The 21,849-nt window shown below is 45.1% G+C and overlaps 1 long non-coding RNA gene across 1 annotated transcript in view; it reads right to left on the reverse strand.

Annotated features, from left to right (window-relative positions):
• LOC145534335 (uncharacterized) overlaps positions 1 to 6,489 on the reverse strand; it is a 67,378-nt gene extending 60,889 nt beyond the window's left edge. Inside the window, exons 1-2 of the long non-coding RNA XR_014074475.1 lie at positions 6,360 to 6,489; positions 4,328 to 4,422 (exon numbers count right to left, since the gene is read on the reverse strand). This is a non-coding gene — a long non-coding RNA (uncharacterized LOC145534335). The remainder of the gene's footprint in view (positions 1 to 4,327; positions 4,423 to 6,359) is intronic.
• Positions 6,490 to 21,849: the final 15,360 nt, after the last annotated feature.

Here is a 21,849-nt window from a genome sequence, read left to right on the forward strand (position 1 = left end):
GGTAGAACCCCATCTCGGTGGTTCTGTTCACGTCCCTACATTGTGGTGTTTTTTAATCCATACTGTGAAAATGAGAAACTGAGGCTTAAATCAATGAAATAATTCATCAAAGTCATGCAACCTGTCTGCAGAAGAGTACAACATTGGGGGCTGACTAGACAAGGGGTCCTGCCTTCAGTGAGCTCTTCTCTCTGCTGTACTTGGTTTCTGTTCCACCCAATCCAGCCACTAAAGCACACCTGCTAACACTCATCAGAGGATGGCCTGGGAGTCGGTACTCAGCACTCTGGGTTGTTGCTGTTTATTTCACAAATTACTTGGGAGCACCCCCTGAGACCTGATGTTAGATGGGGGTTGAGGAGAACATGACCTGTCTCCCATATATTTCCTGTGTGTCTGGGTGGGGTGGAAAATGTAGATCCCCACACCTCCACTGAGGTCTTAAAGAAGTGTGTTCCGAGTGGCCCAATCTTCTTTTCCCCTTCCACCTTTTCTCCATCACTCACAGGGAGATAATGTGAGGCTCCTGGTGAGGCTGACTCCCGCCACCCAGTGAGGGAAGAAGGGAGCTGGTCTTTGAGTGGAGCAGGCCTACCTTTTCCTTGCCTCTCGCTTCTCCACTAACAAGTCAAGACTCTGGTGCTGGCCGAGGAGGGATCCAAGGCAGGAGAATTCAGAAGAGAAAGCTGCTTTTTGTTTTTTTTAAACTAGTATTATCTTGATAAAGTTTGGCAAAGCATATGGAGAGTCAGACTAAAATGGCAGCCAGGAAGGGATAGAAAGGGACCATAACCTTTTAAAAACCTCAATAGTTGGCAAGTCTTCAATTTCTAATGCAGGCGGATGATAAATTATTCAAATGAAATAATCTGGCTTCCACTCTCCGTGGTACAAGCATATTGATTTTCCCATTACTAACCAACAGAGGCTTTCACTGTAAGATGCCAGTGAAACAGAGGAGCACAGTATTTCTGCCTTGGATTTTTTACCCTGAATTTTGTTTGCTTTTCCCCAGCCTCCAAAAATGAACTGTTCTTCCAGTCACTTCAGAAAACAATGCAAAGATCCAATATCTATACACACATTCCCCTACTGTGCTCAGGATTTCAGGTAACAAAGGATTGATTCAGACCCTCCCACTCTGTCCCCACACAAGACCATGATTCCATTATCTAACATGTAGACCAGTGCTTTTTAAAACTTTGACGTGCACAAGAATTACCCATGGATCTTATTAAAATGCAGAGTCTGATTCACTTGGAGACTGACTGGATAGTGGGCCTTTCTAACAAGCTCCCAGGTGATGCCAGTGCTGCTGGTCATGGGTCATTCTTTGGGTAGCAAGATACTAGATGGCCACAAAAAACAGACATAGTGACCGCTCCTCAAGGTCTAACCTGGACATCGCACCAGTGTCACATCTCTGCTGAAAACCCCTCAGCTGGAAATGCACATGGCCAACAGGTCCATGAAAAGATGCTCAGCATCGCTAATCATTAGGGAAATGCAAGTTTAAGCCGCAATGAGATATCGCCTCCCATCTGTCAGAATAGGTATCATCAAAAAGTCCACAATAATAAATGTTGCCAAGAATGTAGAAAAAAAGAAACCCTTGTACACTGTTGACAGCAATGTTAATTGGTGCAGCTACTGTGAAAAACAGTATGAACGTTTCTCAAAGCGTTAAAAGTAGAACTACCACATGACCCAGCAATTCTACTTCTGCATATCTATCCCCCAAAAACACTAATTTGAAAAGATACATGCACCCCAATGGTCACAGCAGCATTATTTACAATTGCCAAGACATGGAAATATCTAAATGTCCATCAACAAATGAATAATAATATATATTTTTTATATATATATAAAATACATATTTACAGGGGAATACTACTCAGCCGTTAAAAAGAACAAAAATTTGCCATTTGCATGGATGGACTTGGAGGGCACTGTGCTAAGTGAAATAAGTCAAAGAAAAACAAGCACTGTATGACATCACTTATATGTGGAATCTAAAAAATACAACAAACTAGTGAATAAAACAAAAAAGCAGCAGGCTCACAAATACAGAGAACAAACTAGTGGTTACTGGCAGGAGCAGTCAATATAGGGGTAGGGGACCAGGGAGTACAAACTATCAAGTGTAAGACAGGCTCATGGATGTATTGTACAACACCAGAATACAGCCAATATTTTGTAAAGACTATAAATTGAAAGTAACCTTTAAAATTGTATAAAAACAAAACTGCAATCCAAAAATAAAAATCTTTTAGTTGCTTACTAATAAAATCTATACTCTTGCCTGACATTCAAGACACTATACAAATGGCTCCTACCTGCTTCTCCACTTCCTAATCTTTCTTTTCCATTGTTCCCATCTTACGACCTACGTCTCAACCAAAGGGAACTATCTGCAGTTTCCTAGACATTCTCTAACTCTGCCTTTATTCTGCTGCTGCTTCCACCCAGAATGTTCTTGCCCAACTCCTTCCAAGTCCAACTCAAATGCTGCCTCCTCTATGAAGCTCATCATGAAGGAAATCATCCTCCTTCCTCTGACACCATTTTGTACCTACCTCTCTTAGGGATAGTATTACCAGCTTTAATTAAAAAAAAAAAAAAAAAAAAAAGAACATAAGGGCCAGTCCAGCCTCAATACTGGCTCCAGTTGGGGAAATGTATACAGGGCTCACCACAAGTAGTATGGGCCCAGGTGAGTGCCCCATGCATTTTTTCTTTTGTCCATGCCCAGCGGCTTGTGGGAACTTAGTTCCCCAACCAGGGATCAAAGTTGTGCCCTCTGCAGTGGAAGGCTGGAGTCTTAACCACTGGACCACCAGGGAAGTCCTGGGTATCCTGTACAATGACTTGTGGGGACCATGTCTTATATCTTGTCTACACAATTATCTGTTCCCTAATTTCTTAGGGCAGATTCTTGTTTGATTTATGCTTGTAGCTTATAGACACCCAGCACAATGCTCTGTACAATTGGACATGTTTGTGTATTTATTGATTTTACTGGGGTATATTTTAACAGTTAAACACATTGATTTTAAGTGTACTGTCTATTGAGTTTAACACCCAGGTAATGCCCATTTCATAGAGATGGGGAAATTCCCATCAGACCAGTCTGTCCCTACCAAAAGCCCCTCCCTAGCCAGTGTGGAACTGCACATGCTTCTGCTAGCCTAGATTTGTCTCTTCTTGACCTTCATCATAAATGGAATCATACCACATGTACTGCTCTATCTACCTTCTTTCATTCAACATAACGTTTCTGAGTTTTGTCCATGCTGCCACATGTTAGAATCAACCTCGTAAAGAACTCACTGATGGTGGGAATGGAACCCCTGCTTCCCTGGTCATCATACCAGCCCGGGCTTCCCCAAGTAAGTGGCACTTGGACTTTCTGGGCTTACCTGCTGTCAGGCTTCTTCCAAACTACAGAACTCCCTTAAAGCCCCATCACTCCTTCCTGCTGGCACTTCTGCCTCCTGAACGCGGCCTTGTGCCTTCCAGCCACCTTCAGCAAAGATACAGCTCCTGACTGCTTTCCCCACCATCTCCCCAAAACCCTGCTGCCCAGCTCCAAGGTTCTGGGCTCCCAGGGAGCACCCCCATCTGTCAGGAGGAGATGTCATCTCCACTCTTCCTTTGCTGTTTTTCTTGAGGCCTAGATAGAAACACCTGTCCAGTGGCCTCTGGCCCCATGTCCTACTATGGCTCATGTCCACTCACTGCCAGGAGGCACGTATGACTGAAACCGCCCAAGAGGGAGAGGCTGCTGGCTCTGTGGCGCTCTCTGCCGGCTGCATCTTAAGGGTTCTCAAGTGATCTCACCTGATGATGATGGACCGACTCCCACCTGCCCATGCACATGACGCAGGGATGGTGGCCACCCTTCCTGACTGACACAGTCACTCCATCTGGTTCTCAATGTATGCCTGGGTGGACAAGCCCAGGTCCTGCCCCCTCCCATCGCAAGGCCCACAAAGGTCTTGTTCTCACCCCTGTAACAACTCGGCCATCATCTAGGTCAGAACCACCACTTCAAGGTGAGAACAAGGCCCAGGCAGGACAAGTCCTATATCACCACTCCAGAAAAGAAGACCTGGCCTACATCCTCAAAACTGTGACATCTGGCTAAGATGTGACGGAAGGAGGAGGCCTCACTCAAGGAATTATCTTAACTGGGAAGAACAAGGAAAGCACTCCAGAAGGTCAGTTGCATGGACTTTTGAAACTGTGCCAAAACACCATCCTCATCAATGTGGGCACTGTAACAAATATACCACAGACGGCGAGGCTGAGACCAGACACTTACTTCTCACAGCTCTGGGAGCTGGATGTCCAGGATCAAGGTCCGGCAGATTCAGTGTCCCACGAGCTCTTGTCCTCATCTTCCCACTGAGCCCTCACCTAGTGAAGAGCAGAGACAGGCAGCTAGTTCTCTCCTGCCTGTTCTTATAAGAGCATGAATCCAATCACGAGGTCCTTGCTCTCAACTTAATTACCCCCTCAAGGCCCCACTCCAAATACCACCTCATTATCTCATTAGGGATTATGGTTTCAACATGTGAATCTGGGTGGGGGGGCTCAAATAGTCTGTAACACATACATTAACACAAGTGGACAGTGCAGTGGCATTTGGCACTTTCTGAGATGCCATTTGCTGGGCATTCTTCCAGGATACCTGTAACTAATCATGCAAAGACTCCCTTAATCTTGCAGATCTGTGAAGTTAAGTAGTAGTATCCCTGTCTCATGGCACTAAGGCCCAGAGAGGGCGGTGGCTGTAGAGGGCAGGGGTCCCCAACCTCCAGGCCAAGGACAGCATCTCCTGTCAGATCAGTGGTGGCATCAGATTAGAAATAAAGAACAACAATAAATGTAACGCACTTGAAACATCCTGAAACCACCCCACCCCACCCCTGGTCTGTGGAAAAACTACCTTCCACAAAATCAGCCCCTGGTGCCAAAAAAGGTTGGGGACCACTGGTCTACAGCATAGGGAGATCTCAGATTTAAACCCTGTCTGCCTGCTCCAGGATGGTCTCCCACCGCTCTGTCACCCTGCCTTCCTGTCTGGCTCCTTGAAGGTGAAGTCAATGTCTCTGATCTCATATATCCCATCAAAATGCTTAGAGTGGTGACCAGAGTCCTTCCATCTCATCACAGCACTTAGGGAAAGGGAGTCGAGAGGATGGCTTCCCTCTCCCCACCGGGGGCCATCAGCACTGTGGTCCCCACCCGTTGGCACTGGCCTCTGCTCTGTGACTAGAGATCTACAGGATATCAATGAGCCCCATGCAAAAATATTTTCCATTCCAGGGCTGTTACTACCTTGAATTCCTCCCAACAGTCCTTGGAGCTAGGGTTTTGTTAAAGTGTAAATACTTTAATAAAAGGGAAGACGTCTGGAATCTTTATCTCCTATTGACACTGTAGCCCTTTTGCTCTATGAATGACCCAGTCCAGCCCTGAGACTACTAGGATGGCCCCGGGACCAATTATTTCAGAAAAAGGAGAAAAATTAGGAGAATGAATTGTAATTTAGGATTCCACCCAAGAGCCCAGGGCCAAACGAGGCCCTGGAGTGAGTTGCGGCTTAACGGATGGAGTGTGAGGGGAAGGTGGGGGAGTGCTGAAATCAGCAGAGAAGAGATTTTCCTACTTCAGCATTTTGCCAGACACCTGTGTGGTGGGGCGTGAGAAGACGAGCTTGGGACCGGGCAGGGCAGGGAAAGCCAGACACTGGCTGGGGGTCCTTAGGTCTCCAGGGAAACCACTCGAGCTTTCTGGATCTCCTCCCACTGACAACGAGTCGGAGATTTCAACGCTTCCCTCCAAGGGTCGTGGACAGGAGCCAGTATCTGTCCACCGCGCACGGGGACGGCCGCTCGTGAGCTGCGCTGCCCCCACCGGGAAGTCTGGGCGCTGGGGATGGGCAGGGACCACGGGTGTATGCCTCCCTCCACCGCCCCGAGGCCACGGGGGCGGACACACCTGGGTGGATGGCCCTCATGGAGACGACTACTCTGCTGGGTTTGGCTTCTGACCGCGAACCTGCTGATGAGACGCCCTCGGGGTTCCAGGAGGCACGAGACGGTCAGCCCAGAACCTCCAGACCGGGCAGCCCTGGGAAGGCCAATTCCCCAGTGCAGAGCCCCCCTGAGGCTGACTGGACCTTTCACGAGTGGACACACGAGCTACACCACGACAATGGGAAACAGAACCCAGAACACAAGAGGTGGCGTCGGGGGCCGCAGAGGGCCCACTCAGGTCGTCACCGGTAAAGCCCCTTCACAACTCCAGGGAAATAAAATAGAACCTCGGTGATGAAATAAGAGTCTGACCTTGTTTCCCCTGTGCTGAGTCTAGTCGGCCGGCTATGCAGGCACCGCTGGCAGAGACCTCGTGCTGCTCACCTCTGACCAGGAAGCCTGGTGCAAAATGGCGGCCCCACACCTCAGCTCAGGGCCGTGTGCAGAAGCTCCACCTCCAACACGCAGTTGACCACTGAGGGACGGGCCATGTGCAGAGATGCTCCGCCCCCTGCACCATGATCTGGCGTGTGAGCCGCAGCTGCGCCTGCGCAGTAGGTGAGCATCCACCTGACCCCCACCCCCGAGCCTGCGATTGGATCCCTACAGAGCAGCCCCACCCACAGCCTGACTCGAGAACACGTGCTGTAGAGCCTTCTATTGGCAGGAGTAGACTTGTTAGGGCCAGACTGAACAGGATGGGCAATGAGACCCAGGTGGAATGTCAGAAGTGATGTGGGAACTGTTCTTCCTCAGAAGGGACTAGGATGTCCCCAGAGGAGCCCAGCCCTGAGAAACCAAGCTGCATCCAGGGTCAATGTGGCAAAGTCGTATAGTCTGAGAACCCTCCAGAGTGGGCTTTTTAGCGAAGTGGGAGGTAAGAGAAGCCCCTGCCCCACAGCAGCCTGGCACACACAGGAGGGAGCCGGGCAGCCCAACAGTTCATCAGGCCAAACTGAGAAGTTAATCTGAAAGCAAACCAAGTCTCAACAGATAACAACCCAAGAACGAAAGAGCTCCGGCCATCCAGAAGCCAAACCACAGGGAGAGGAGCCGAGGCCAAAGCCACACTGAGGTCGGAAGGCCAAGGTCTCCCCAAAGAGAAACAGGACAAGGGTAGACCAGGAGTGATTCTGAACTCCATAAGCCAGAGAACCACACCTGTGGCTCCTAGTGGAGTCACGCTAGATGCTTCTTAACTGGCGCACTTAAACCTCTTGCACCTGCAGAGTGGGATAAAACATCCTTCTGGTGCCAACAGCACACCTGCTACCCGGCAGACAGGCGAGTGCCTGGGACAAGCAGTGACAGCAAGCAAGAGCTCTGCTGTTCCCACAGGTGACCTCTGTATCCAGGGAGCACACCTTATGAGCATCTTACCATCCTGGAAGTGATTTTGTTGGTATAGATTCATATTTTTAAAAATAAAAATGGCTCTGCACCTGATGCTCAGTATCACAGGTCCTCCCCCCCATCCCCCCCGCCCCCAGCAGCAGTCAATTATGACACAGGAGACAGAACCAGCTCTGTGTTACTGAGAGGTGTTACTCAGTGTAACCGTTGGGTGATACAAGGATTTTAAAGACTGATTTTAACTATAAATTTTACCCCAGGTACTGACCAACCTAAAATTCACTGTTTATTTGGTTCCTGTGATTTCAGGGAGTAGGAGAAGATCCCAAAGGTTAAAAAAAACAGTCACACCTGCAACAGGGACACAAATCTACCGAGAGCTACATGGAATCTGTGGGGTTTAGGGGAACAAAGTCTATCAAACTCAAAGAAGAATGGTCACTACCCTCCGAAGACAGGACAGTCTTTTCAACAAACGGTGTTGGGAAAACTTGGTATTCACCTGCAAAAGAGAGAAGTTGGACCCTTACATTATACCCTATACAAAAAATAACCCCAACTAGGTCAAAGACTGAAACTTAAGAACTAAAAGTATTAAACTTTTAGAAGAAAACGTAGGGAGAAGCTTCATTACGTTGGATTTGGCAGTGATTTCTTGGATATGGCAACAACAACAACAAAAATAAATAAATTGAACTTCATGAAAATTAAAAATTTGTGCATCAAACAACACTATCAACAGAATGAAAGGCAGCTCACAGAATGGGAGAAAGTATTTGCAAATCATCTACCTGGTTTTAGAAAAGGCAGAGGAACCAGAGATCAAATTGCCAACATTCGCTGGATCATCGAAAAAGCAAGAGTTCCAGAAAAACATCTATTTCTGTTTTATTGACTATGCCAAAGCCTTTGACTGTGTGGATCACAATAAACTGTGGAAAATTCTTAGAGAGATGGGAATACCAGACCACCTGACCTGCCTCTTGAGAAACCTGTATACAGGTCAGGAAGCAACAGTTAGAACTGGACATGGAACAACAGACTGGTTCCAAATAGGAAAATAAGTACGTCAAGGCTGCATATTGTCACCCCGCTTATTTAACTTATATGAAGAGTACATCATGAGAAACGCTGGGCTGGAGGAAGCACAAGCTGGAATCAAGATTGCTGGGAGAAATATCAATAACCTCACATATGCAGATGACACCACCCTTATGGCAGAAAGTGAAGAAGAACTAAAGAGCCTCTTGATGAAAGTGAAAGAGGAGAGTGAAAAAGTTGGCTTAAAGCTCAACATTCAGAAAACTAAGATCATGGCATCCAGTCCCATCACTTCATGGCAAATAGATGGGAAAACAGTGGCTGACTTTATTTTTATGGGCTCAAAAATCACTGCAGATAGTGATTGCAGCCATGAAATTAAAAGACGCTTACGCCTTGGAAGGAAAGTTATGACCAACCTAGACAGCATATTAAAAAGCAGAGACATTACTTTGTCAACAAAGGTCCATCTAGTCACGGCTATGGTTTTTCCAGTAGTCATGTATGGATGTGAGGGTTGGACTATAAGGGAAGCTGAGCGCCGAAGAATTGATGCTTTTGAACTGTGGTGTTGGAGAAGACGCTTGAGAGTCCCTTGGACTGCAAGGAGATCCAACCAGTCCATCCTAAAGGAAATCCTGAATATTCATTGGAAGGACTGATGTTGAAGCTGAAACTCCAATATTTTGGCCACCTGATGCGAAGAGCTGACTCATTTGAAAAGACCCTGATGTTGGGAAAGATTGAAGGCAGGAGGAGAAGGGGATGACAGGGGATGAGATGGTTAGATGGCATCACCGACTCAATGGACATGAGTTTGGATGAACTCCGGGAGTTGGTGATGGACAGGGAGGCCTGGTGTGCTGCAGTTCATGGGGTCACAAAGAGTCGGACATGACTGAGCGACTGAACTGAATATCTGTCAAAGGATTAATATCTAGAATATGTAAAGACCTTCTACAACTAAAAGACCCAAACAAACAAAACCCGATAAAAAAAAATTGAGCAAAGGACTTGAAGGCCGTTTCTCCAAAGATATACAGATGGCCAATAAGCACATAAAAAATGCTCAGCATGATAAGCCATCAGGGAATCACAGTGAGGTACCACTTCACACTCCCCAGGACAGCTACCGTTTTTTTAAAGGGATGTGTGTAGAACAGAGAAAAGAAAGTGGGCAAGGATATGGGGAAATTGGAACCCTGGTGCTTTGCTGGCAAGAATGTAATATGCACTCCTGTGGAAAACACTGCAACATGTCCTAAAGATGCTAAACACATAATTACTGGAGTGGGTCGCCATTCCCTTCTCCCTGACACAGGGATCAAACCCTGGTCTCCTTCATTGCAGACAGATTCTTTACCATCTGAGCCACACGGAAGCCCATGATTTCCACACAATCCAGCAATTCCACTTCTGGTTTATATTCAAAAGAATTGAAAAAAGGGACTCAAAAAGATATTTGGACACCCATGATCATAGCGGCATTACAGTATTTCCAATAGCCAAAAGTTAGAAACAACCTAAGCGTTCAAGGAGAGAAGATGAGTGGGTAAAAAAAATGTGGTGTAAACATGCCACGGCATAGTATTCAGACATAACATTCTGACACAGGCTACAGCGTGGATGAACCTTGAGGTTCATCGTTGAGGACAATATGCTTAGTGAATAAAGCCGGACACAGAAGGACAAATATATGAATCTGCTTAACTGAGGTACCCAAAGTAGTCAAATTCATGGATACAGACAGGAGAAAGGTGGCTACCAAGGGCTGGGGAGGGGATTGTTGTTGTTGTTCAATTGCTAAGTCGTGCCCAACTCTTTTTGTGATCCCATGGACCATAGCCTGCCTGCCAGGCTCTTCTGTCCATGGAATTGCCCAGACAAGAATACTGGAGTGGGTTGCCATTCCTCCTCCAGGGGATCTTCCTGACCCAGGGATCGAACCTGCATCTCCTGCATTGGCAGGTGGATTCTTTACACTGAGCCACCAGGGAAGCGATGTGGGGGATAGAAAGTTAGTATTTAATAGAGAGAATTTTCCTGTCTGAGAAGATGAGGAAGTTCTAGAGGTGCATGTGGGATGATGTTTGTGTAGTAATATGAATGTACTTAATGCCATTGAACTATCTATTTAAAAGTGATTAAGATAGTACATTTTATGTAAATATATATTTTACCACAGTAATAAAAAGGAATTGTACTCTGTAATCAATAGGCCTCCCCGCACTCCCCCAGAAATTCTCTGATCTCTGAATCCCCTAGGCCTGCAGTGTTCTCTGTCCTGGCCCCAGGCCTGAAGCGGAAACCCCACAGGGCTGAACCCAGAGGTGAGGGCACAGTCTTGTCCAGAAGAATCGGGGAAGGCTGAGGCCACAGAGAGAAGGCTTTTTTTTTAAAATAAATTTATTTATTTTAGTTGGGGGCTAATTACTTTACAATATTGTAGTGGTTTTTGCCATACATTGACATGAATCAGCCATGGGTTTACATGTGTTCCCCATCCTGAATCCCCCTCCCACTTCCCTCCCCATCCCATCCTTCTGGGTCATCCCATTGCCCCAGCCCTAAGGATTTGTCTCATGCATTGAACCTGGAATGGTGTTCTATTTCACATATGAAAATATACATGTTTCAATGCTATTCTCCCAGAATGTCCCACCCTCACCTTCTCCCTCAGAGTCCATAAGACTGTTCTATGCATCTGTGTCTCTTATTCTGTCTCTCATATAGGGTTATCGTTACCATCTTTCAAATTCCATATATATGCATTAGTATACTGTATTGGTGTTTTTCTTTCTGGCTTAATTCACTTTTGAAATGAGGCCTTTGCGGCTTTGAGACTTTGCTCCTCAGGCTGAATTCCCCAGAGAGAAATTTGCTCATCCAGTGGCCCCCCTCCCACCAGTCTGGTTCTCTCTCAGCTGCTTTTCCATGTCTGCTGCCTCAGACATGATGTCAAATTAATGTCAGACTGTCAGTCCAATATTGTGCCCAACTCTTCTTCCTCCGTCCTCTCCTGGGGTCTCTGCTCCTGACTTAGGCTTGTGCTAAAGGATTCTAGCGCAGCCAGACCATGGCTTGGGAAGGCTGTCAGTAGGTACTCCTCAGCACCCACCTCATCCATCACCCGGGAGGGGCTGGGACTGCATCCTGGCCAGTGGTCAATGGTGCTAATGGCTTCCGGTCCATTAGGGCGGAAGGATTCCCACCCGCGCACGGCAGCAGCAAATTACTTATCAGCCCACTAGGCAGAGATTCTGGGAACGCTCCTCCCAGTTCCCTGAGCACTCAGGATGGGGCACAGAGGAAGGAGAAGGCTTCTCTCAGGGCCCTCTGACTGCTCTGTCCTGGGCCAGCTTCCTCCTCCTCCCTGGTCCTAAGGAGAGGATGCCTCACAGAGAGCTGCCCCATTAGGAGACTTTCTCACTTGCTCCTTGAACGAAACTGTCTGTCTAAACAGTCATCTTTCTGTACCCCAGACTTCCCAATGCGCCTGGTATCACATTGCGTTTCACTCCAGAGTACCTCATAGTCTCCAGGCGTCAAGATCCTATGGACCATGTTGTATTCACTTACACCCATCTTTTAGCAGCTGTGAGGTATGCAAATCTTTGTCTCTAGTGCTGTCAAAATCCAAGTTCCCCAAAGCAAAGGGAGAAGGGGGCAACAGAGGATGAGATGGTTGGATGGCATCATCAACTCAATGGATGTGCCTTTGAGCAAACTCCAGGAGATAGTGTAAGACAGGGAAACCTGGTGTGCTGCAGTCCGTGGGGTTGCAAAGAGTCGGACACATCTGAGTGACTGAACAACAACAACAACCAAAGCAAATGTGGGCAAAGCCTGGAATTTCCCTCCCCTCTGGGCAGCAGCTTTTGGGAACCTTAACAGAATTGAACGAGAAAGGGCTGGATTCCACCTATGTCTCAAAGCCAACAGCTTTGAGCCCTGACTCCCCACTTCCATCTGCTGCCAGGTTGGAATCATACTGGCCCTGCCCCACCTCTCAGGTATAATAATGGGGTTTTGAAGGGTTGGATTGTAGCTCCAGGATTAAAGCTGAGCTGATTAACGTAGCTTCTGTTAAGGCATGCCCGCAATAAAGAGACTGTTCTTCTCTGTAGAAACCAAAGCCCAGACAGGGTTCTTTTTGCTCATGGTGAATCCTGTCGTCAGATCAATGCTAAAAGAGAAATAATCCTTTCTCCTGTTCTTTTAATGGCAGTGACCTTCCCACTTCTATAAACTAAGCATTAAAATGACCTCATTGAAATTTGCCATAAATACTGCAATTATTTTTTCCAAAATGGTCTTGACTATGAGCAAGGTAATACAGCAACAACCATCACCCTCCCCAATGCCAGCTAAAAATATTTCAAACAATTTTCTCACTATTCCAGCCCAGGGTCTTTCACCCATCCTATCTGCAAAGCAAAGCAGAATTTTGAAGACTATGATCTCCATGACTCAGACATACCTGGATTCATATCCCAGTTCTGGAAATTACTGTGGGGTGTGGCACTTACAAACATGTCATCCAAATTTAAACACTCCTCCATCAAGAGTTGAAGTCTATGTTACCTACTCTTGAATCTAGGTTCTTTGCTTGACCGTAAAATGCAAAAGAAGTAATGGTGCCAGTTTTTAGAGCCACGCCCTAAGAAAGTAGCTGCCTGTCTCTGTATTTGTTTGGTACCAGTCCTGATACCTTTTTTGTGAAGCAGCCACTGAGAAGACTCTGGGTCTTGCCATGGCCAGTGAAAAGCCCCAGGAGGAAGTCAAGACAGAGGAGACAATCATATTAATGTGAAGGTAGCAGGGGAGGATAGTTTGGTGTCATGGTTTAAGGCTCAGAGGCATAACCACTTTAATAAAAGCCTAGGCAGTGTTTGTCCATGAAGTAGATCTGACTCTGATTTGATGGGCAGTCGGTCAATGAAACAGACACATCTGCACAGCTGTAAATGGATGATGAAGGTAATGCTGGTGTGTCCTGGCAGCAGACAGAAAGTGTCTACTAAAGAGAGGACCTGCTGCTTTACTGCAGAACCAAGAAGTCACTCTCCATTAGAAAACCACGATTTGGTTCCATAGCATACTGACTGCTGGGATCTAGTTTTCTCTAGTCTTTCATTTCTCCTCCCCCATTCCTTTGTTGTACATGAAGTAATGGGAGTATATGCACAAGCTAATTGATTTTTTTTAACTAATTGGTCAATGGTATATTTTGATCAACATCAAAAGGAATGGGGTGGGGGAACTATTGCCTCTGTGAAAATTGCCCCTTTATCCATAATTGGTATGCTCCTTCAGCTCTTTTAATGCTAAGAAAGATTGAAAGCAGGAGGAGAAGGGGACAACAGATGATGAGATGGTAGGATGGCATCATTGACTCAATGGAAATGAGTTTGAGCAAGTTCTGGGAGATGGTGAAGGACAGGGAAGCCTGGCGTGCTGCAGTCCATGGGGCTGCAAAGAGTCAGACATGACTGAGTAACCGAACAACAGCAACAGGCCAGTAAGCTCTTTTGTTTTCCCTGTTTCACAAAACAAGAACAAAAAGAAAATCATTGCATAAATTGTTTGATTGGTGAATTTTAATGTTTTTCATCCTCATTGTAAAACCAAGAACAATATATATATATTTGTATATAGCTGTTACAGGTAGAGAGCTCTGTCGTTAAGTCAGGACAAATTACTTCGGAAGAAGTGAATCCTAGATAGTTTTTTCCTTCAAGTAAAGCTTCTTGTTTAAATGCACTTCTTGGATTTTTAAAAAATGCTTTTATACTTCTGCTTCTCGGCTCAAGTGTAATTAACAGGAAAATGAAAAGTTGCTCACGATGCTGTCTTCAGATCTCTGTTAAATAACCTTATTTTAAGGAAAACTAAGGAAGAAAGCCTTCCTCAGATGCTCTTCTTGGGAAGAATTCTACTCCTCAGGCTATTTCTGAACATGCTTCAGCAAAAAGATTTCAGTCACAGCATTTGTGAATTTTGAGTTTCTTCTTTGTGGGGAATAACTAGAAGAAGCATGAAATGGAATTCAGAAATAGAAAAGAAAGATGATGTGAAAAAAGAGTAGAAGAAATTCTGCCCAGAAGCCTTCGGAGGAATGAAGGGATCTGGGAAAGGCCTCTTGTACCTCTGACAGTGCCTGCCTGGGGAGGAGGCAACACTCAGAGGGGCTCAAGTGGCCCCCAGGCACAGCCAGGCTGCACTGCAGTCACCCCAACCAGAGTGGAACCAAGGGGTTTTCTCTTCTTGTTAATAGCAAATTACAAACAGTGATTTCCCTGGTTGTCCAATGGCTAAGACTCCAAGCTTCCAATGTAGGGGGCCCAGGTTCAATCCCTGGTCAGGGAACTAGACCCCATGTGCTGCAACTAAAAATCCCACGGGCCACAATGGAGACAGAAGATCCCAAGTGCCACAACTAAGACCTGATGCAGCCAAATAAGTTAATTAAATAAATAAATGCTTTTTAAAAATTACAAGCACACAAAATAAAAAAGAATTAAGTATTTGTCATAATGAACATAAACAAAGAAATCCTATGGGCCCCCACACCCCAACTTCAGCAATTCAACAATCATCCACTCATGGCCAAACTTGTGTCTTCTGTAAACCAACTAATCTCCCACTCCAACCCCAGAATCTTTGGAAGCAAATTCCAGATATGATTTCACCCATAAACTTTGTTTTCTAATAGAGAAATTTATTGTTATTTCTTCATGAAGTAGTAAGCAGAACTAAGAAATACACAGCCTAAAACAAAGTGACCCTAAAATTTTTGTGACAATTATACATTTATAGCCAAAACAAAAGTGAACAGTTTTTAATGATTAAATAACTTAAATTTTTTTGCTCAATGATTTATCTGAAATTAAGCCAATATAAGGCTAATTGGGAGAATGTCACTTTATCCTTCTCCAAAGAGACTGTCATCCCAATAAAACAGTGGTTTGGTTCTGCAAGATTCCACAACTTTTTTTATTCTCAGCATTAAGGGAAAGAAGATGAAAATAGAGTGTTAGCGTGTTAGTCGCTTAGCTGTATCTGATTCTTTGCAACCCCATGGACTGTAGCCCGCCAGACTCCTCTCTCCATGGAATTCTCCAGGCAAGAATACTGGACTAGGTTGCCATTTTCTCCTCCAGGGGATCTTCCTGACCCAGGGATCAAACCCAGGTCTCCTGCATCACAGAATAGTTCTTTACCGTCTGAGCCACTGGGCTCAGTGATTCAGCCCAGGGCAAGATGGCCAGCAGGTGAGATGCTCTGAGGAAAGCGTGTGCCCAGCTCATGCCACAGCTGACCGTTGAGAGGTCTATAGAGAGCAGAGGCTGCAGATGGTCGGGCTGTTTCCAATACAGGGAAAGTTGTCCACATGAGTCTGAACAGCTCCTTAGACAAAAGGAATGCATGGGGCACAACCGTGTGTGTTCCCTTCTGTCCTGGCAGAATTGTCAGAACAGTCACTCACTTCCTCCCAGCAGGATCCGTGGACTCTTGATCAGGACGGTCCCAAGTCAGCTTGTCTCCCTGCTCCAGGGTCGGCAGAATCTGTTTCTTTGATTGCCAGCTCTGCTATTTTTCGGTGGCTCAGACGGTAAAGAACTATTCTGTGATGCAGGAGACCTGGGTTCAATCCCTGGGTCGGGAAGATCCCCTGGAGGAGGAAATGGCAACCCACTCCAGGAACTAAACAATTCCTTGCAAGCAATTCCTGCTCTAAGCTGTTCACTGACTCACAAGCCAGGCCAATGGGCTGCTGTCTACTCAACTCACAGCTCTATTGGTGTCTTACTTCCAGTTGGCATTTGTTTTTGTCTGTTCGTTTTTAAGACATTTTTTTTTTTTTGATGTGGGCCATTTAAAAAGTCTTTATTGAATTTATTAGGGCTTCTCTTGTGGCCCAGCTGTTAAAGAATCTGCCTTCAATGCGGGAGACCTGGATTTGAACCCTGGGTTGGGAAGATCCCCTGGAGAAAGGAAAGCTACCTGCTCCAGTATTCTGGCCTGGAAAATTCCATGGACTGTATTTTCCATGAGGTCAAAAAGAGTCAGACACAACTGAGCGTTTTTTGTTTGTTTGTTTTTAAGATTTTTTTTTTTTTTTGATGTGGGCCATTTTAAAAGTCTTTATTGAATTTGTTACAATACTGCTTCTGTTCTATGTTTTGGTTTTTTGGCCATGAGGCATGTATGATCTTGGCTCCCCGACCCAGGATCGAATCTGAACCCCCCTGGATTGGAAGGCAAAAGTCTTAACTATTGGACCACCAGGGAAGCCCCTGGCATTTAGTTTCAAGTCCAGCTTCAAAAGAGCACTTTGTAGAAGTTTAAGAAATTTACTAGTGATGTCAGTTAGAAGTAATAACTTATAAAACTGCAATAATTAGGACCGTGTGCTATGAACACATGAAAAACAGATCAACACTCTAAGTTTAGAAGTAGATCTGTATACATATGGGAATTCAGTATACAATAAAGCTGGCATTTCAATTCAAGGAGGAAAAATAGTTTATTCAATAACTGGTTTTCGGACAACCTATCTAGATCTTGCCTGGAGGGTCCCATGGATGGAGGAGCCTGCTGGGCTGCAGTCCATGGGGTCGCTAGGAGTCGGACACGACTGAGCGACTTCACTTTCACTTTTCACTTTCATGCATTGGAGAAGGAAATGGCAACCCACTCCAGTATTCTTGCCTGGAGAATCCCAGGGACGGTGGAGCCTGGTGGACTGCCATCTATGGGGTCACACAGAGTCAGACACAACTGAGGTGACTTAGCACTAGCAGTATCTAGAAAAAAATTAAGTTGAATCTGTATCCTATGCACTAGAATAAGTTCCAGAGGAATGACAATTACATTTCAATAAAGTTTCCCTGGTGGCTCAGTGGGTGAAGAATCTGCCTGCAATGCAGGATACACAGGAGACCCAAGTTCAAGCCCTAGATTGGGAAGATCCCCTGGAGAAGGAGATGGCAACCCACTCCAGTATTCTTACGTGGGAAATCCCATGGACAGAGGAGCTTAGCAGGTTACAGTCCAAAGGATTGTAAACAGTTGGATACGACTGAGCAACAAAGCTGAAAAAAATACATTTGGGGGGGGAAATGAAATCATTCAGCTACCAGGGCATGGTACAGGAATCATGAGCCATTTGTTTATGTAATAATTTCCCTTAGAAAAGGGAAAAACCTTCTATATAGAATACAAAACCTAGAATCTGTATCCTGGGTGATAAAGAATTGGGCTGGCCTGTCTCCAGTTCCTGGGATGTAACCTTTCAATACTTGAAATTTCTCCAGTAATAAGAATGACTGTGTCATTCTTAGTGGACCCCGAAAGTTTATACTAAGGAGATGACTCAACTCGGGGCTTCCAGAACAGGAAGACCAGCAGGTGATTAGAGGGCTGGCTCTTTGAGTCACATGTGTCAGCCCAGCCTCTGGGGACGGATGGGAAGGGGAGCTAGAGGCTGAGTTCAGTTCAGTGGCCAGTGATCCAGTCACTCATACCTATGTGGTGAAACCATGGAAACTCAGGACACCATTGCCCAGGAGAGGCCCCCTCACTGCCAATCCTCAGCATGTTGTCAGGCGTCACTGCGCCAGGAGGGTGATATGTCCCGACTTCACAGGGACAGCACGTCGGGGCCCCTCCCGGATCTTGCCCTCCATGTCTCTTCTTTAGACTGGTTTTGATTCGTATCCTTTTTGCTATAATAAAACTGAAATTTAAAGGAAAAAACTGTATAGCACTTTCCTGAGTTCTGTGAGACATTCTGGCAAATTATTGAATGTGAGTGGGGCATGGAGACCCCAAATTGTAGCCCATTGGCCAGAAGTGTGGAGGCCCCGGGACGTCTGCACCTTAGAAAGAGACAAGACCCTCACCTTCAAGATTTGGCCTGACTCTGTAGTTGGAGTCAGAAGTCATGATACCATTAACAAAGAGACTAATAACTGCTTACATTAAACTCAAAAATTTTCTACATGTGAAGAATGTAGAAAATATAAGAAGAATGTGAAAATACAAATAGGGAAAAATGTTTGCCACTCATACAGTGGAGAACGACTGTATTTTCTAACAAATAAGGATTATGTTCAATACAAAAAAAAATTACAAAAAGAAGCTTAACAAAAAATGAAATACAAAAATCTTTTAAACTTATAAAGATACTTAATACCACTTATAATAAGAAAAATGCAAAATGATGCTTTTTTAAAACAAATTCTTTGTTTTGTTTTGTTTTTTGACTGCACCACATGTGGGATCTTAGTTCCTCAACCAGGGATTACATTGATGCCTCCTGCAGTGGAAGGGTGGAGTCTTAACCACTGCACCGCCAGGGAAGTCCCAAAATGATAATTCTTAAGACATGATTTTTTTCACTGACCCCAGGTTGGGAAAGATCAGAAGTTTGGATCACAGACAGCTTGTGGGAGAAGCTGGAGCTGTTTCCTCACCCTTCCTGGTAGAAACGTCCATCTGTGAAACCCCCAGGAAGAGCAGTTTGCCAGTGACTTGCATATGACCTTCAGCCCAGTGATACTACTTTTGGAAATTGATCCTGCAGCTAGACCTGTCCACATGTAAAATTATTTATGTACAAGCTTCCTTATTTATGACGGTGCTATTTCGAACAGCAAAATACTGGAAATAATCTATATGTTCATCAGTAGAAGAGAGGTCAAATGAACTAAGCAACATCCAGATGATAAAATGTGTATCCAGACAATAAAATGAAGTAGGAAGCCTCCGTGTGCGTCTTTAAAACACAGCAAGTGAAAAAGGGGGCACACGAAGCAAGCGGTTTGTGAAAGAAGTGTGCCTGGAGCAGACAGACACCATGTCTGCTCCAGGGTGCCTGTCTGTTCCAGCTTTCTTAACAAAGTGCTACAGGCTGGGGCTTAAGCATCAGACATTTATTTCTCACTGTCTGGAGGCTCGAACGTGGATGTCACAGTGTTGGCAGGGCTGATTTCTCCTGAGCCTCTCTCCTTGGCTGTGGACACCCCTCTGTCCTCACATGGGCCTCCCGCTGTGTGTCTGTGTCCTAATCTCCTCTTCCTGTAAGGACAGCAGTCATTTTAAATTAGGGCCTCCCTGTAAGGCCTCATTTTACCTTACTGTTGTTTAGTCACTAAGTCAGGTCCAACTCCTTTGTTACCCCATGGACTGTAGCATGCCAGGCTCCTCTGTCAACGGGATTTCCCAGGCAAGAATACTGGAGTGGGTGGTCGTTCCCTTCTCCAGAGGATCTTCCTGACTCTGGGATCAAACCTGCATCTCCTGCATTGGCAGGCAGGTTCTTTATCACTGACCCACCCATATGACTCCCTTTTACCTTAATCACCTCTTTAACGGCCCTGCCTCCAAAAGCAGCCCCATGCTGAGGTGCTGGAGGCTAGGGTTTCAACATATGAATTGGGGGGTGCAATTTAGCCCCTAACAGGGTTTTTTAAAAAGCGGGGAAACTGTAGACACAGATACATGTTTGTGTATGAATCAAATACCTATGGAACATACACAAGAAACCATTAACACTACTTGCTTCCAAGGAGGGGACATGAGTGGCTGGAGGACTTGGCGGGAAGGGAGAGGTCTCATTCCGTACCCTCTAGAACCTTCTGGGTTTTGTATCATTACTTAGATTATGGATTGAAAGCTATACAAGTTTTTTGAATTTTAAATCAAGGAGTTGAGTTGGCATGTGGGACTTCGGACCACATCCAGCATTTAATGGGAAGACTGTTTCTCTGTTGATGAAAGTAGTCCTTACATCCTTCAAAGACAATAATTGCCTGCCTGGCATTTATGTGGTGGCTACTGGAAGCCAATGTTGTCACAAGATGAATGCTTCCTATTTTCCAAATAAGCATGTGGACATTTATCTATTCTCAGAGTCCAATTTTCAGTGACAACATCATTTTCCTGTCACTAACTTTAACACAGAGGATAATGTGTTTGTAGCTGACAACTATTTAACAAATAGTAAAGTATGGTGCATAATGATGTATGTTTACTCAGACTAAACTGTATGTATTTAGCTAAAGCTAAATAATACAGCCTGTATTGCCGCAAGATACAGAAATAAAGCAGAGCTTTAATAAAATCTCGGTAATAAGAATAAATTTCCCAATTTCTTTCTCTTAAGAAGTTGAAAAGATGTATCATATAGACAATAAGACTGATAAATTCACCAGCATATTTTGAGGGATAAAAGTAGCAATGAGTAAAGGGTAGTCCTTCAGGGCTAGATGTTTCCAAGGTGCTTTCACACAAAGTTTTTTTTAATTTTTATTTATTTCTTTATTTTTGACTGTGCTGGATCTCCACTGCTTTCTCTAGTTGCGGTGAGCAGGGGCTACTCTTCATTGCGGTGCTTGGGCTTCTCAGTGCAGTGGCTTCTCTTGTTGGCAGAGCATGGACTCTTGGCATGTGGGTTCCATACTTGTGGTGCATGGGCTTAGTTGCCTCACGGCACAAGGGATCTTCCCAGACCAGGGATCGAACCAGTGTCCCCTGCATTGCAAGGTGGATTCTTTACCACTGGACCACCACGGAGGCCTCAGAGGGTTTTTTTTTTTTAATGTATATTTATCTGGCTGTACCAAGTCTTAGTTTCAGCATGCAAACTTTTGGTTGTAGCATGTGGGGTCCAGTTCCTTGACCAGGGATGGTACCCAGGTCCCCTGCATTGTGAGCTCGGAGTCTCAGCCACTGGACCACCAGGGAAGTCCCAGCTCATTATTTCTCATAAATACGCTTTGAAGCTTAAGTTTTGACTCATATTTTACAGATGAAAAATGTAGCAGGAAAATGGCCAGCATCAATTCTGAGTCTTCTTGCACTGTTTCAGCCTCGTGACAGCCTTCAGAGGCTGTTTGTTTGGTATTTGTATCTAGAAATATTGCCAATTTGCATAAACTGGTCCAACTTCAATTTGGCCAATGGGTCTGCCCAAATAGCAAGAATATGCAATTCAGGAACCAAATCATGAAGTTAAAAAGCACACAAGAGAAGGGAAATTCTCCAGCAGTACATGAGCACTCATTTACTGAGTGATAATTGCAATATGCAAAGCATTTTCACACAGCTTTTCTCATTTAATCCCTACCATGGGAAATATGTAGGCCAGTTCTTAACACAAACCTTCAAAGAAGCATTATATTAAAAATATAAAATCTTTAATGAAGACGAATGTAAAGTCTTTTATAATCTGTCTATGCCACGGAATGCTTCAATATATATCCACATATGCACCTAAAACCCTACAAAGTGTAAAACCTAGGTACCTGATAGAACCCCATTACAGAGGAGTAACTGAACATGAAAAGGTTGGTTTCCCCAAGAATTAAATATAGAGCAATCAGCTCTGTAGTGCTGGAAG

Source organism: Giraffa tippelskirchi, chromosome 14 (assembly GCF_054371585.1).
Source record: "Giraffa tippelskirchi isolate mGirTip1 chromosome 14, T2T-mGirTip1v1.2.pri, whole genome shotgun sequence".
Taxonomy (NCBI): domain Eukaryota; kingdom Metazoa; phylum Chordata; class Mammalia; order Artiodactyla; family Giraffidae; genus Giraffa; species Giraffa tippelskirchi.